The following is a 16,853-nucleotide window of genomic DNA, read 5'->3' as shown; positions in this document are numbered from 1 at the left end:
CTTTCTGGTCTTAATACAGTAGATCCATTCTAGCATGCTCATTTCTCTGAGCCTTTTGATTCCTTGCTCTACTATCTGCCAGACAGCCCTGACATCTTTACTTCATTTCATACAGGCCATCACTTCTCCAAGCTTCCAAGAGTCATCACAGCAGCATATTATAACCAGCGCCAGAGGCCTTTGCCAGGAAGTTAATTGCTGTGTCATTGGAGAATGCTCCCATATCAACAGAGCTTTGGCTTGAATGCTGACCAAAAGCAAAGGTTTACAATGTTTGACCCTAAATCCAAAAAAATCAAAAGCCTTTCCTTCTTAAGTCTTTGGTGAGAAAGACCTGTCATTTTCAATCTATCCTTAAGAATTATTGTGAAAGCTACAGACCTTTTCAGAATAATGCACATTCACAAGGGAAAAAAATTGTATAAAATTTTACAAAAGATTTATAAAAACCTCCCTATTACAATCTGGATTCTCTAAAAGCAGACATTGCAGTAGTTTTGGGTGCAAGATGTTTATTAGGGATCAGCCCCTATAAAAAGAAGGGGGGGAAGCAGGACTGTAAAACAGAAGTCAGATTACAGTACAAACCTCACAAAACCTCAGGCAACCTGGCAGGGATCTCTAGAAATGTATTAGTTATCTCAGGTGTGAACAAAATAGCTGGGACCTTATACCTCCATTTTGATCAGTTGCAGGATGGGAGCTGCCCTGGGAAGGCTGGGGTTTACTTAGGCAAGGGAGGCTTCCAGCAAGAGAGGCAAACTATGAAGGAGCTGACAGATGAAACCTTTCTGAATTCTTTTCTCCCCACAGCCAGGCTGCAATTCCTCCTTGAGGGAGGATCTGAGCTGCACAACTCTATGTCCATATGCTCTATGTCTACTTAGGAACATGTTTTATCCATTCTAAAAATCCTCTCCTCTTTTGTACTTTCTACTTCTACTCTTTTCTACTTCTTCTGATTATACCACTGAACTTTCTTAAGGCAAAAGCCCAAACATATGTAGCCAAGTATGTGCACTATAAAGACCTCACAAGAGGTGTTACTATAAATCACGGACATACTGAATCTGGATGTAGGTAGAAGTCCCACTCCAAGCACAGGACCTCAATTTATTTATCAATTGCTAAGACTGTAAATGAAATAATTAAATAGGAATACTGCCAAAATGATCTAACAGCAAACCAAGTAGTAAACTTCCACCAAACTAAACTGGAATTAAACACAGAATGTATTATAATTCATCCATCACGATAAGTAGTAAGATATCACTATTTGAGGGTTATAAAACTAAGCATTTATAATATTACCTTTTAAATTATAATCAGAATTAGAAAATAAGGCATATTTTTAATGGTTTCATGATACATTGCATTTAAATACAATCCTCCTTCATATGATAACATTTAAGTTCCTACTGTGTGCCAACTGCTTCTTAGGAGCTGGATATAGAAGTCAATAGGACAAAGCTCCTGCCATTAAGGAGCTTCTACATTGTACTTAGAGGAGTCGGATAATAAACAAGAAAACAAAGTCATTTCATATTTAAATTCTATGAGAAGTGTCATTTGAACTAACTAAAAGAAGTCCAAAAGAACCAATAAGGAAAAGCATTCCAAAAAGAATAGACAATATATGCAAAAGTCTCAAGGTAGGAATGAGTACCTATTGAAATAACAAGATAAAGACCAGTGTCATTGAAACATGAATAAGAGTACTCTTCCAAGAGGTAAGAGTTATACTCAAAATTTCAATGTCAGGATCATCACCTTTCCTCTTACCTAATCTATTTATTGTTGTTTACTATTAGAGAATTATGAAAATGCTTGAGATGTAGAGTTGATAAGCAAACACTTTCAGATCGTGCCAGTAATTAGTAATGTTTCCCATCATTTGTTCTACTCCTCTTATATTAAAAAGATAAATCTGGGATCCCTGGGTGGCACAGCGGTTTGGCACCTGCCTTTGGCCCAGGGCGCGATCCTGGAGACCCGGGATCGAATCCCACATCGGGCTCCCAGTGCATGGAGCCTGCTTCTCCCTCTGCCTGTGTCTCTGCCTCTCTCTCTCTCTGTGTCTATCATGAATAAATAAATAAAATCTTTAAAAAAAAAAAAAAAGATAAATCTATATTTTCATAGAAACTGAAGAAACAGAAATAAAGAATGAAAAATAGATCACATCCCTTATAAGGAAAATTAATTTTATATGTAACATTCAGTAATGCAAAAGATATTAGCAATACTTCCCCTTTATGCAAATTACCTACACAGATTTTGACTGAGTCACATTAAAGACAGTAAACAAATCATTTACACATCATAACATGAGTATAGTATGAATAATTAAGCTTTCCCTACATGTTAAATCTCTCCAAATAATGTAGTATCAATGGATTTGCAGTGTTGGTTGGTTTCTACTCAGAAGAAATAAGTATTTGTTTGCAGGACTTAACAAAGAGAAGATGAAGCTAAATATGACAATACCAAGTGGTTTTGTCATATCAAATAACCACAATTATTAGATAAACAAATGATATATTTAAAACAAAACTGCCTTAAAATAAACCTGAATTAAGGTGTAAAACAAATGCTTTTAGTTTCTGAGCAGGAAAATTTAAATGGCTACTGCTCACTTTGGCAGCACATATACTAAAACTGGAATGATACAGAGAAGATAAGCATGGCCCCTGCACAAGGATGACATGCAAATTCGTGAAGCATTCCATATTTTTGTTGTCTCTCATGAATAAATAAAATCTTTTAAAAAAAAAGAAAAGGAAAATGTAAATGGCTAAAGTACATGATCAGTAGAATTAGACCTAAAATTTCCAACATAAGAAATGATAATTACTACAAGATACTGTCTCCATGCTTCACATTAACAATTGTCCATGTGGAAGTATCCAAAAAGCCCACAACTTGATATCAGGGTGAATATATGGTATACTAAGAAAACTTCTAAATATAGAAAGAATCCCTATTTATAAGTAGGCTAAGTCACATCAGTTCCTTAATCTAACATAACCAGTCCCTATATATAGTTCTGTTAGACAGAAGATTACAGAGTTATCCTCTACCCCTAACTTGATGGCACACACATTCTACCAGGCTTCTTTCTCCAAAATATTACAGCTTTGATTAGGCTAAAAATTGGTTATGAGAGATAATTTCTCTCTTCTTGATGATCTCTGCACAAGTGTCATAAGAAAACTTTAGCAGTGATGCTATCCAAAATTGCTGCCCTGCCACTTACTTGGTTCTCACATGGATTTGAAGGACCTTAACCCCAAAGAACTATCTCTGGCTGTGGCAAATTTGATCATCAGCATCTATATGCTGCTTTAGACTTTAGAACTCTCAAACACTCGAATTTTTAACATAGAGTCAACAGACTCTATAATTATAATTCATGACGCACAGACAATGATACTCAGACTCTGCTGTAAATTCAAAAGAATTTCTATCAATATTTGTTACTGATTACTTTCAATTGCATAGACCAGCAGTTCTCAAAGCCTGATCCAAGAATCACATGGATCTCTAAAATTCTTACAGGGTATTCACAGATTAAAACTCTGTCCTTTTTCAATGTTATTTTTGTACAACTAACTGTCCAGTGAAGTTTTCCAGAGGGTACATAACAAAACATCATTCTAGTGCCTAATGGAATGGATGCTGGTGTATTTTTGTCTTGTTCTGTTTTGAAAAACATTTAAGGTAACATATCTAGAGTATTAATAAGCGAGTTTTCAGAGATTAAATTTGTTCTCCAAACTTCTACTGTCCTCTTACTAGCTATACCTGCTATACTCTAAGTATCTGTGTGAGGTAATATTTCATTCATATATTTTAATCAATATCAATATTTCAACATGCATATTTACATCGTATATTTTTTTTCCAAAGATTTTATTTATTTATTCAAAGAGACACAGAGAGAGAGAGAGAGAGGCAGAGACACAGGCAGAGGGAGAAGCAGGCTCCATGCAGGGAGCCCCACGCAGGACTCAATCCCGGGTCTCCAGGATCACACCCCCGGCTGCAGGCGGCACTAAACTGCTGTGCCACCAGGGCTGCCCTACATCCTATATTTCAATCAGTATATTGCAACAGATTGAATGCAGAAGCAGATGAGACTCCACCTGCCTTCTATTACATTAACAGTAAAGAGATTTGGAAAAATGTAAAAAAATACCAGTCTTTTTACAATATTTTTGGTTTTGGAAAATACAGGTATTTTTCACAAACCTATTTTACTTATGCTACTCATGTTAATAATGGGTTTATGACAATTACCTTTAAATGTATTAATATTTTCAAATGTCTCCATTAAAACTTTTAATTAAAAAAATAAAACTTTTAATTAAAATAATTTTTTTAAACTAAACTCTGTAACTATACCCAACATGGGTTTGGAATGTGCAACTCTAAGATCACGAGTCACTACAACAGATCCAGGCAGGTGCCCCTTTTTTAATTTCTCATATGGTAAATACCAATAGATATAACATTAAGCAATACTTCTGCAGCAATGGCAACTACTTTACACATTGGCTTTGTCTTCAAAATAATTCCTGTTGTTGCATAAACCAATTTTTCATCATTTGTGATTTTTTTTAAAAATTCTCTACTTTTAATAACCATCAGATTGATACCTCTTCTCCTTATTAGCACTGTGTATCCCTACTGCTTTCACACAAATACAATATTCTTAAAAATAAATTGCAATTAAAACACAAGCAAACATAGTACAGAATAAGAAACACAATAACCAATAATAAAATGACAGGGCCACAGCTGTTTACAACATCCTTTGGTCTGATATGGCTTTATTTTGTGTATAATATTTTATATGATGAAATCTGATAAAAAAAAAAAACTTTTTTACATTCCACGTTTATATTTGTCAACTATGAATAAAAGATACCAGTGTAACATAACTTGTAGCTAACCACATTCAAATATGCAATAAGTCAAATAATGATGTATCACTATGTTATTTTATAAGGAAAATTAATAGTTCTATTCCATCATTATCAAGAGTTTCATGTATATTGCTAGTTATTGGAAATGTGGGTTACCAAATATCTAATGTTCAAATAGTTTAAAAACCATTATAAGGGTTCTATTCTTGAGAGTACACACCAGTTAACATAAATGGATTATAAAAGCCTTATAGTTGGTGAAAAAAATTATGATAAATATAAGTAATATTTTCTAATAAAGATAAATGATAATTGAAAAATTAATGTTACATTTAAAATCACACTTCTGAATATTATACACAGCAATTAAGCACTTTAATTAAAAAACAAGTTCAAACAATATTTAATCATTCATCTTTCTCTCTTACTGCCAACTTCCTTCTATTCCTCAAACACACGAAGCCGTTTATATTATTTGTCTAAACAATAAAACCATTTATCATAATTTTACGATATTTATTGCTGTCGTTAAAGAAATTTATATTTCCCAAAATAGATTAATTACAAAATACTGTATGAATGAAATCTACACGTTCAGTACAAGTATAAAAATTTAAATAAGGCATGAATAGGACAGTATCTTTCAACTGTCATATTAAGCTGTGATAATAGTAATCTATAAATTAGTAATTTTTAAGGGGGATCCCTGGGTGGCTCAGCGGTTTAGCGCCTGCCTTTGGCTCAGGGCACAGTCCTGGAGTCCCGGGACGGAGTCCTACGTCGGGTTCCTGGCATGGAGTCTGCTTCTCCCTCTGCCTGTGTCTCTGCCCCCTCTCTCTCTCTCAATATCATAAGTAAATAAATAAATCTTAAAAAAAATAAATTAGTAATTTTTAAAAATTATCATAATAGCTACTACATTTGAAATATTGACAGATTATAGACAAATATAAAACAGCACTGTTGATAAAACCCAAGTATCTGGCTTATAGTCATACTCAGAGGTAAATTAACATTTCTATAATATCTAATATATGCCAGGCACTAGGAAAGGTATTTCAGATACATTATCTTATCTCATCACCAAAATAACTATAACCACAATTTGCCAATAATGAAATGGAGCCTGAAAAGTCACATAACTAATAAATAGCAGGAATGGGACCAAAGTAAAGACAAATTTTAAAGAATGAAATTTAAAAAGTGAAAACAGTTTTAAGATAACTTTCTTACATAAATGACTGTCATTTCACAACTATTCTTTATTCCCAAAACAAGACTCCAAATTTGCTTTTTGGGGAACCATTTCTCCAACACTCTTTTTTTTCCTCTTGTGTTAAGAGATTTTTTTCTCTCCAACTTGCTTAATCCATATATTTCCAGCATTGCTAATTCTATCTCCAACTACAGAAGTAGGTATGTACCTCAAGCCAAGCTAAACAGACCTAATATGATCTAATACCATAACTTTTCTTGGAGCCACTAGAACAGATGCAAAAAAGTGAAAAGGATGTAAACTGATAGCTGCTGGCAGCTACCCTACCTCCAGGAGATGAGAGCCTACTTGGAAAAGGAGCCAATACCAAGATAAACAGAGGAACAGTTGAAGAAGGTCCAAAAACATTATTTGAGCCACTAGATCAAGCTTCACCTGAAATTGGCCATACCACGATCTTTTAAATTATGTAACCCAATAAATTTCCATTTGCTTAAGCCAGTCTGAATTGGAGGATTTCTGTCACTTGTTCAATGTACCTATCAATAAAAACTTAACGGTGTAAACCATCTGCAAAAATCAAATGATGTACTTAATTATTCTCAATCTGCAACCTAAAAAAAATTAACAGAAATCAAGGAACTATTTTTAGTATTTCAAAAAGTTTAATGGAGTTGCACACAGACCTGAAATAAAGCGCATGCAGCTTAATAAAACACTAAGTTCTGGGGATCCCTGGGTGGCTCAGCGGTTTGCCGCCTGCCTTCGGCCCAGGACATAATCCTAGAGTCCCAGGATTGAATCCCGCATCGGGCTCCCTGCATGGAGCCTGCTTCTCTCTCTGCCTGTGTGTCTCTGCCTCTCTCTCTGTCTCTCATGAATAAATAAATAAAATCTTAAAAAAAAAAAAAAAAAAGACTAAGCTCTTTCTGACTACACATCATTTCAATATGGAAACTTCAGTTATCTTGTTTTAAAAGAGTTCTAAAGAGAAATAGGTTTTTATATATAATCTTTATTTTTAAATTGGAAACAAATTGATGTGTACTTTTTTTTCTTTAAGATTTTATTTATTTATTCATAGACACACAGAGAAAGGCAGAGACACAGGCAGAGGGAGAGGCAGGCTCCACACAAGGAGCCCGATGTGGGACTCGATCCCAGGTCTCCAGGATCACACCCCAGGCTGCAGGCGGTGCCAAACCACTGCACCATCAGGGCTGCCCTGATGTGTACTTCTATTTTTTTTTTTTTTTTTAAATAAAGATGGTCAGTTCAGTGCCTGTCTTATTTCAGCAGTCTCTCCACTAAGTACAACATTCCTGATGGGAACCTTGCAGTATTCTCAGGCAGTTTCTAAAGACATCTTTGATTCTTTTTTTTTTTTTTTTTTTAAAGATTTTATTAATTTATTCATGAGAGACACAGAGAGAGAGGCAGAGACACAGGCAGAGGGAGAAGCAGGCTCCATGCAGGGAGCCCGATGTGGGACTCAATCCTGGGTCTCCAGGATCAGGCCCCAGGCTGCAGGCGGTGCCAAACCGCTGCGCCACTGGGGCTGCCCTGATGTGTACTTTTAAAATACAGTTTATCTGAAAGACAAACTTTTAAAAAAGGAAATTTTTCAAAATGATCACTGAAGGACAAAATATGAAAAACTGTATTACTATATTACTTCAAAATATATTTAATAATATAATTCACACCTTTAATAAATCAGCAATTCCAGACTAACGTCTTAATTTCTGAATGCCTATCAGTCTTTCTACCCTGAGGCTATTCAGCCTCATGACATATCAAATAAGCAGTCTAGGCTAATGGCACCACCTAGTGTCCTGTACTGGTCACTATTAGACTTACTGTTTCACTTTTGCTAGTGATAAATCTTTCCAAATCCAATTCTTTCTTATTCACTTGTAGATACATTGTCCTAACTCTCCTCTCATGCCTCTTTCAACAACTGTCCAGTTGTCTTTGCCAGGTAACTGGTGTTTAACATCAGTCATCATAAGCACTTTCTTTTTTTTTTTTTCCATAAGCACTTTCTAAAGTGACTACTATGAGTATCCCATTCACATACCAAGGCTCACAGATCACTGGACAGGCAGTGTGACTTTAAAGCTCATTTTCCTAATTGCTACTCATAAAGCTCATGCTGCTTTTCCTTAATTCTTCATTTCATACTATGGCCAAACCACTTTTTTTTTTTTTTTTCAAAAAGTAATCATCCAGTTCTAGTCCAAGAAGGCGATATAGAACACCCTGAACTCATCTCCTTCAAGGAACACACAAGATTATACCTATTTACAAAATGATTCCTCCTGAAGAAGAACTGAGGGCCAACTGAACAGCTTCTAAACAACAAAGACAGAGAGAAAGGCAAAAGAGAACAGCAAGAGAGATGGAGACATGGTCTCCAAGGATGTCCATATTGGATGCTGTAAATTGGCAGCGGGGAAGGATGGTACTGAGGGAAAGGAACAGATTCCTCTGTCTTTAGACACAGAAAAAAAAAAAAAAAAAAGCCCTGGATTAAATATGTAACGGTTTTTTTATTCTTTCAAAGTTAAGCCAAGCTTTCCTCAATTACCATCACAGAAAAAAATATTCTTGTTCACATCTGCTAGTTGTACTAATATCATTTGCTAATATTTTGAATTATGAATTATAATCCTCCAGCTTATCATCAGTTAAATCATTTGGGGGGGGGGGAGCCAGAGGCCTAGCCATGACTGTTCTTTTTATCTTAAGAAAATTCAAATGAAATAATGGCATAGTGATAAAGAGACCAATGAAACAGAATTAGAGCCCAGAAACTAACTTACACACATAGAGAAAACTCAACAAATCACAGTGGACTGATCAAAAAATGGCAGGATAATTGGTTATCCATGCACAAAGAACTTCAGTCTCAAACTCTGCCTCTATGCAAAAATTGTATTCAATTGGATGAAAAGATCAAACTCTATAGAGCACACATAGGAAACTCTTTGACTTGGGATAGGAAGGTATTTCTTAAGGCATAAAAGCATAAGAGAAAAGACTGATAAATTGATTACATCAAATTGTAAAACTTGTATGAAACAGAAGACACCACAAAATTAAAGACAAGTCACACAGAGAACACAGATATCAAAGAATTAGTATGCATAAAAAATAAAGAACATCTACAAATAGTAACTTTAAAATATTCCTACAGAAAAAAAAGATTTAGCAAAGATAATAAGTGGCAATCACAAAACAGGAATCTTTAGGCAAATAAACACAGGAAGATATGCTCAACTCACATTTCTAAAATGTGAGTTGAGCATATTAAAGTTAAAACCACAATGAAATACATTTTACATCTACTAAAACTGAAATAAAGTAAAATTTTTACATATACTAATTCTTAGCAAGACAATTGAGAAAGTGAATGCTCAGATACTGTTGGCAAGCACAATTTTGCAATTTAGTAAAATGTAAGAGGTATGTGACCAACAATGCCACAGGCCCATATAAATCCAAGGCAGCACTGTCCCACAGAGCTTTCTGGAGTAAGAGAAATGTCCTTTATCTGTAATATATAATACATTAGCTATTAGTTACATGTGGCCATCGAGCACTTCAAATATGGCTAGTGTAACTAAGGAACAAAATTAATTGTATTACATTTTAATTAACTTAAATTTATAAACCCACATCTGGTTAGTGGCTACTGTATTGAACAATACAACCTAGAAAATCACTCACATATGCACATAGAGATAAATACAAGAATTTTAATTACAGTAGTGTTCCTAATACTGAAACATTTATAAGTCTTCAACAGAATAAATTGGCATTGTCATATAGTACTATATGGGAAAAAAGAAGTCATGTTAATAGTTATGTTAAAAATAAATATGCTACCATATATAAATCTCAAGAATATTATACTGCAATTAAAAAGGCAACACAGGGACGCCTGGGTGGCTCAGTGGTTGAGTTTCTGCCTTTGCCTCAGGACGTGATCCTGGAGTCCGGAATCCGGTCCCACATCTGGCTCCCTGCATGGAGCCTGCTTCTCCCTCTGCTTGTGTCTCTGCCTCTCTCTCTCTGTGTCTCTCATGAATAAATAAATAAAATCTTTAAAAATGAATAAATAAATCGGTATCCCTGGGTGGCTCAGTAGTTTGGCCCAGGGCACGGTCCTGGAGTCCCGGGATCGAGTCCTGTGTCAGGCTCCTGGCATGCAGCCTGCTTCTCCCTCTTCCTGTGTCTCTGCCTCTCTATCATAAATAAATAAATAAATCTTTAAAAAAAATAAAAATCAATCAATAAATCAATAAGCAAGCAATGTGAAGGATAGACACAGTAAAAAGCACTTACACAATGTTTTAGAACCTGCAAATCAATCCCTCATATTGTTGATGAATGTATTCATATAGTTTAAGCACTAAGAAAAGTATTACAGTTAAAAACACCAAAAACAGCTAAAACTACCAGTCACCTCTGGAATGTGGAGGAGAATGGGATTGCAGAGTGGACAGAAGGCCCTCAACTGTACTGTAATGTTTTATTCCCCACCCCCACCACACTCAAACCCTCAACAAATATAGCAGTGTTAAGATATTGGGTACAGGGGTATTGGTATTGTCCAATTTTACTATGTACTTAAAATGTCACAAGGAAAGTCTAAAAACAACAAAATCCATGCTCCAAACTGTACAACGCAATCACCTGAAGTTTTAGAGATTCAGTTTACTCTTTCTCTCCCTGTCATTCAGTTTACTAACATCCACTACTAAAGACAATGAAGTCAAATTTGTGAAGGTCTAAAAAAACCCAACTGTATTTTCATGATGAAGCATAGCCTATCATTAAAAATGTTTTCTGGGCAGCCCGGTGGCTCAGTGGTTTAGCGCCACCTTCAGCCCAGGGCCTGATCCTGGAGAACTGGGAATGGAGTCCCACGTCGGGCTCCCTGCATGGAGCCTGCTTCTCCCTCTGCCTGTGTCTCTGCCTCTCTCTCTCTCTGTGTCTATCATGAATAAATAAAATAAAATAAAAAAAATTTTTCTACTTCCTCGTAAAAGCAGTAAAATTGCAAGGTTTCTCTTTTTCTTATGACTTTTTGACTTCTTATTCAATTCCCCTATGCAGTGTTTGTGGAAATCAAGTATTTAAGCATGAAAAAACAAAGACCAAAAAACAAAACAAAAAACTTTGCTATATAAGAATTACCCTTGGGATAATTCATGGATTCCTGAACCAGGCCATTCAGCCATGAGGTCAACTAAAACATATGTTTTAAATAACATTTAATCTACTTTGCTGAACCCCTTATTGAATGTTTATGTTTTGCAACAATTGAAGAACTCGTAAGGATCACATATTAGGTCTTTCTGCCAAAACATTCTGCTCTCTTCTAGTTTTAAAAATCAAAAGCTAATAAATGTGTTCATGAAAACAGAAACAAACATAGCATTCCATTTAAAGAAAGCCTGTCTCTGAATTCAAAATTTTTCTTGAATTATTCAATCCTACTGTTGAGAAGCACAAAATACATGTTTTATCAATTAGACTCCTACAACAATCCCTGGGACTGTAAGTTCCATGAGAGCAAGTATAGTGTCACACTATATCCCCAAAGATTAAAATAATATGGATGAGTAAATGAAGACTCAATGAATAAAACTATCTATTTACATTTATCATGAGTGTCTAATGTGTTCCACATGAACTTCACTTCATGAAGTCTAACAAACCAATAATAAGACAAAGTAAAATGAAAAACTGGAAATAAACTTGCTTGAAAAAGCAATTCTAAACTTTGAAGCTTTGTATCAGAACTTGAAGTTCAGGTAGGAGAACTTCAAAGCTCCTCTTTATTCTGCCTTAAGGGAACCCACTCTCTCCATGTCTTAGAGGATAAAGAGGATGAAGGCCAAATTCCAATTTTAAGATTAAAATCTCGTGTCTTATAGCAAGGTCTTCTCTCAATGCTCCATATGGCTGGGAACAAGCCCGTCTAAAAAATGTCAAAACCAGGAAAAAGGCTTGGAGTAGATGACTAAGGCCAATCACTGTTAGCCTAAAGGAAAAGAGATCTTTTTCTTGACCCATTAACCCTTGAATTGATTCTCTCATGCTATGTCTCTCCCATTAGAATGCTAAAATTGGAAAGACAAATATCAGGGTAGGAATGCTGGAGAAAATGACCAAACAGCTTTGTCTACAGAATGAATACAAAAGGAGTCTTTGCAAAATATATTACAAATGGTCAGTAAGACAAAAATTCTTTCAATCTCGGCAATATTCAGAGAATAGAAAGCTTTTTAAAACTATTAAATGTCATATTTGCACCTATTACATTGTAACACATGTAAATAAATATACTTAATACTTAAATACACTGGCACAATTTTTTAAAGTCCATGCAAAAAGATTATAAGTTTAAGTAGCTTTGGTAGTGAAAAATTAGAAAAACCCAAAGTATTCATTAAGTAGGAACTGGTGAATAAAAAGAATTCACAGTTCTAGGGAGAAAAGAACAGAGAAATGGTGAAGTAGAAATTATCCAATATGTACAACAAAAATGGCAGGAAGGACACTCAAGTTTCCAGATTGTAAGGGCCAATCACAGGCTCAACAGAGTGAAAAAATAATAATAATAAGAGCTATTCTAAGAAATATTACATAAAGATCTCTTAAAATACCCAGGGAAAGAGAAAATCCTATCTAAGAAATTCCAAAGAGAAAAAAAAATCACATATAAAACCTCAGCAATCAGTGCATCAGTCTTCTCATGGACATCACTGGCTACTAATGGAGCATCATCAAATTTTTAAGGACAAATTATTTTCAATCTACAATTCCATACCTAGTTGAAATACCAATCTAATGTGAGATAGAATAAAGACATTTTATACACTTGCAAGTACTCAAAAGTTTTATTTTCCACTCTTTCTTCCTAAAGCAATCTCTGGAAGATATGCTTTAGCAAAATGAGGTAATAAACTAGTAAGAGGAAAAACAAACAAAAAGTAATTTTTCAAACAAAAGAGCAAAAAGAAAAGTGTAATCAGAGAGCTGTGGAGAGTGAAAAACAAAACAAAAACTGACTGAAGCAGAATCGAGGGAAAGAAGTTGACAGAACAGAGGATTGAGGGAAAGAAATCAAAAGAAAAATATTAATTAAGCTTTTGGGGCCTATATTTAAGTACTCCAAAAAAATTAATAAGCAGTGCCTGAGAAAGCTGATGAAACAGAGAGGGAAATTAGCAATTTAGCCCATAGAAAAGTAAGCAAACGAATAAGCAAGGCAAAATAATACAGGATAGGAGAAAGGACAAAAAAAAAAAAAATGTATTTAAGTAAATAAATGCAATATAATGCCTTATGTTATTTAGTACCTACATAGTCATTATAATAAGTAAGATTGTTTATAGGTTTAACCAAAATTATTATATAACTTCCCAAACTTTAGCAAGAGTAGGTATGTAATATGATCTGAATCCCAAATTGCCATAAAAAGGTAAACAGAGAACATCTAAAATTGGCTCATCAAGGAAAGCTGAATAACGATATTAGACAGAAGTAGTATCAGAAGGACTAAACTAATATATTAAAAGTGGCTGTTTCTAAGAGAACTGAGAGTGTTACTGAATGATCTACCACAGCCACTAACTCAGGAAATGAATGGCTTAGTACTAGAGTGCCACCATGGCTAACTGCTCCATCCCTGGGAATCTTAAAAGGGTTGGTCAAATCCAAAGCACAGCTCCTGGCTGGGTTTGCCAACACTTTTGCCAAAGGATAAACTTGTTTCAAGAAAAGTCAGTAACTCAAGAGACAAGGGTTTGGAAAAGAGAATGGTAGAAATTTATTTCAGGTACCAGCAGCCAGGAGAAGTGGCAGGCTCAAGCCTTAACATGAGACCTCTCCACTGGCAAGAGGGACACCTAAAGTTTTATGAGGCGAGGCCGAGGGGGTACATGCAAAAGAGTAGGCAAAGGTCATGATGGGGGGAGGTGGTGGTATGTGTTCAGCCCATGACCAGGGGCAGGGAATAGGACATGTAGGGTGTAGTCTTCTAGGCATCCTATTGCTATCAGGGCTTTTCTGGTCTGGTGACTGGAATACTACAGTCACTGCAAACACCATCAATGCCTAAAAAAGAATGCAATAAGAAATAAACCAACAAAGGATTTTAGTTTGAGCATGAGTTAAGTAAGCAATCTTTTCTATTTCTGTTTTTAGCTGATGGGGTCTATTGTTGGGGCAAGAGGGCTCACTACCAACAAGAAAAGGGCAGGACAATCTGTTTTACCCATATGTAACAATTACTTTAATTTAAAAAATTCTGATGCCCCTTTGGGGCTACATGACCAAGTTCCTAAAAAAAATTTTTTTTTATTTATGATAGTCACAGAGAGAGAGAGAGAGAGAGAGAGAGAGAGGCAGAGACACAGGCAGAGGGAGAAGCAGGCTCCATGCACCAGGAGGCCAACGTGGGATTCGATCCCGGGTCTCCAGGATCGCGCCCTGGGCCAAAGGCAGGCGCCAAACCGCTGCACCACCCAGGGATCCCCCAAGTTCCTAGTATAACCAATTTTGATGACGCTAAAATTAAAAGAAGCTGAGACAGAAAACTGGAAACAGTTAATAAAACATGAAATACATAATTTGAAGATGTAAAATAAACAGTTTAGAAACTGAAAGCGATCAAAACAGGGTGAAGAAAAGGTTGAGATGGTATGAGATGAAGATTCATCTAATCATAGAAGACCACAGCAAAGCAGATATATCAAGAAGTATTATATAATCTTATTATAGGTAGAGATAACCACAATAAGCACTCAAAACAGACTTAGTTAAAAGTGGCTCCCTTTAGGGGAATGGCAGAGGGGAAACATGGAGTAGGATTTGTCTTGCTTTTCATTATAAGACCATCTATTCTATTTGATTTCTAACCATGTACACATCTATCACCTTTGAATTTTTAAAAAGTGGCCCTGAGATACCATGAATCAAAGGCCATGGTGTTCCCTGAAATTTGTTACCAAGAATAACTTCCTCAAAAGGGTGAAATGCATTTAGTCATCACAACCTAGAAAAACTCCACCTAGAACGTTCTTATAAAGAAATAAAGGTAAGTGCACTAAAGGATACTATTTTATTGAGAAGAAAGTGGGGTAGGCCAAGGAGTATTCCTAGTAATATATATAGGTAGAGAAAGAATGAGTAATGAATTTTAATCTGAATCAATTCAATGAGCAGTTATTTGAGAAATATTATCACATGGAGTTCATAACTCATTCCTAAGCATTCTAAGGCACACTTAAGTCACCACCTCAACAAAAATAAAACCTTAACAATAGACCACTTTGCTAAAGATTTTCAAGGTAATTATACACCTAATCATCTTATTTCTTATAATTCTGAAAAAATAAATACTTGAACATATGTTTACATGTTCAAAACAAACTACTATTAAGTATTCTGTGTGAACGTCATGACAAGGAAAAAGTTGAAAAGCAATGAAGGTATATATATCCATACGATATTACATATACAACTGTGCTATAGAAAACAAAGCCGGTAGGCTCAGTCAGTTAAGTGTCTGACGCGTGACCTCAGCTCAGGTTTTATTCTCTGGATCAGTTCAAGCCCTGTGTTGGGCTCCGTGCTGGGTGTAGAGTCTACTTTTTTTTTTTTAGATTTTATTTATTTATTCATGATAGAGATAGATAGAGATAGAGATAGAGATAGAGATAGAGATAGAGATAGAGATAGAGATAGAGGCAGAAGCAGGCTCCATGCGGGGAGCCCGACACAGGCCTCGATCCCGGGACTCCAGGACTGAGCCCTGGGCCAAAGGCAGGCGCCAAACCGATGATCCACCCAGGGATCCCCTACTTTTTTTTTTTAACTAAAAATAGATAAATAAAAATTTTAAAAGGTAAAAATTTAAAAGATAGAATAAAAACTATACTATTAATATCTAAAGATATTATATAATCACCATTTCATCCCACGGCACTCAACAATGAATATAAATGGCAGATGTAGACCCTCATTTTTAAAAAGATTAATTTCTTAGCTTATCAGAGTTCATATGTGAATTACTTGACATTATGATCCTTTACTGTTTCCTAGCTAAATAAAATGCTTCAAATTTTGATCATTTCTAAATCTGTTGTGTTAAGGCTGAAACCAATTAATGATGCACTGTACCCAGATAAGTAGAATTAAATTAGTGTATAATTGATTAGTGTATAATTGAAGCAGTTGTAGATTTACCAACTTTAATTAGGATGTCTTATTACAGATAATTTACACTCTAAGAGAGAAAATAGAATCAAGAAGTTCATCAAAACCTTAAATTAAGATCAGAGATACAATATTATAGATTAGAAAGGACTATATGCTAATACCAAGTACTTTCAAAGTAAATCATTTTAGTCCAAAATCCTTTAACAGAAGAAAATTGATTATTAACCTTTTTAGCCTAGATTTTTCAAGTTATCACATTATTTATGTTAATCTACTATGTGAGTAAATGAAAGCATACCAATAATTTTTTGTCTATCTACAGTACTAAATTAGACTAAAAAGAACACATACTAAAACACTTAAATATTTCTCTTAACTCCTTTAAAAGGTATTCAAGCAAGAGAAAGAACCCGTAAGTCTTACCTTAAAAATAAATACAAACTAATTCACCAACAAGAAGTAAGGAGAAA

General features: G+C 35.1%; 1 protein-coding gene and 1 non-coding gene across 10 annotated transcripts in view; one reads left to right on the top strand and one right to left on the bottom strand.

Moving 5' to 3' along the window:
* Positions 1 to 16,853, bottom strand: part of ADK (adenosine kinase) — a 508,004-nt gene that overhangs the window by 381,802 nt on the left and 109,349 nt on the right. The gene's annotated exons all lie outside the window — the stretch shown is intronic.
* Positions 2,629 to 2,735, top strand: LOC119871738. Its single transcript, XR_005358717.1, has one exon. It is a non-coding gene; the product is annotated as a U6 spliceosomal RNA (small nuclear RNA).

The sequence above is a fragment of the Canis lupus genome, chromosome 4, assembly GCF_011100685.1.
Source record: "Canis lupus familiaris isolate Mischka breed German Shepherd chromosome 4, alternate assembly UU_Cfam_GSD_1.0, whole genome shotgun sequence".
NCBI classification, from domain to species: domain Eukaryota; kingdom Metazoa; phylum Chordata; class Mammalia; order Carnivora; family Canidae; genus Canis; species Canis lupus.
Note: the sequence above shows the minus strand (reverse complement) of the source record. Positions and strands in the feature narration are given on the sequence as shown.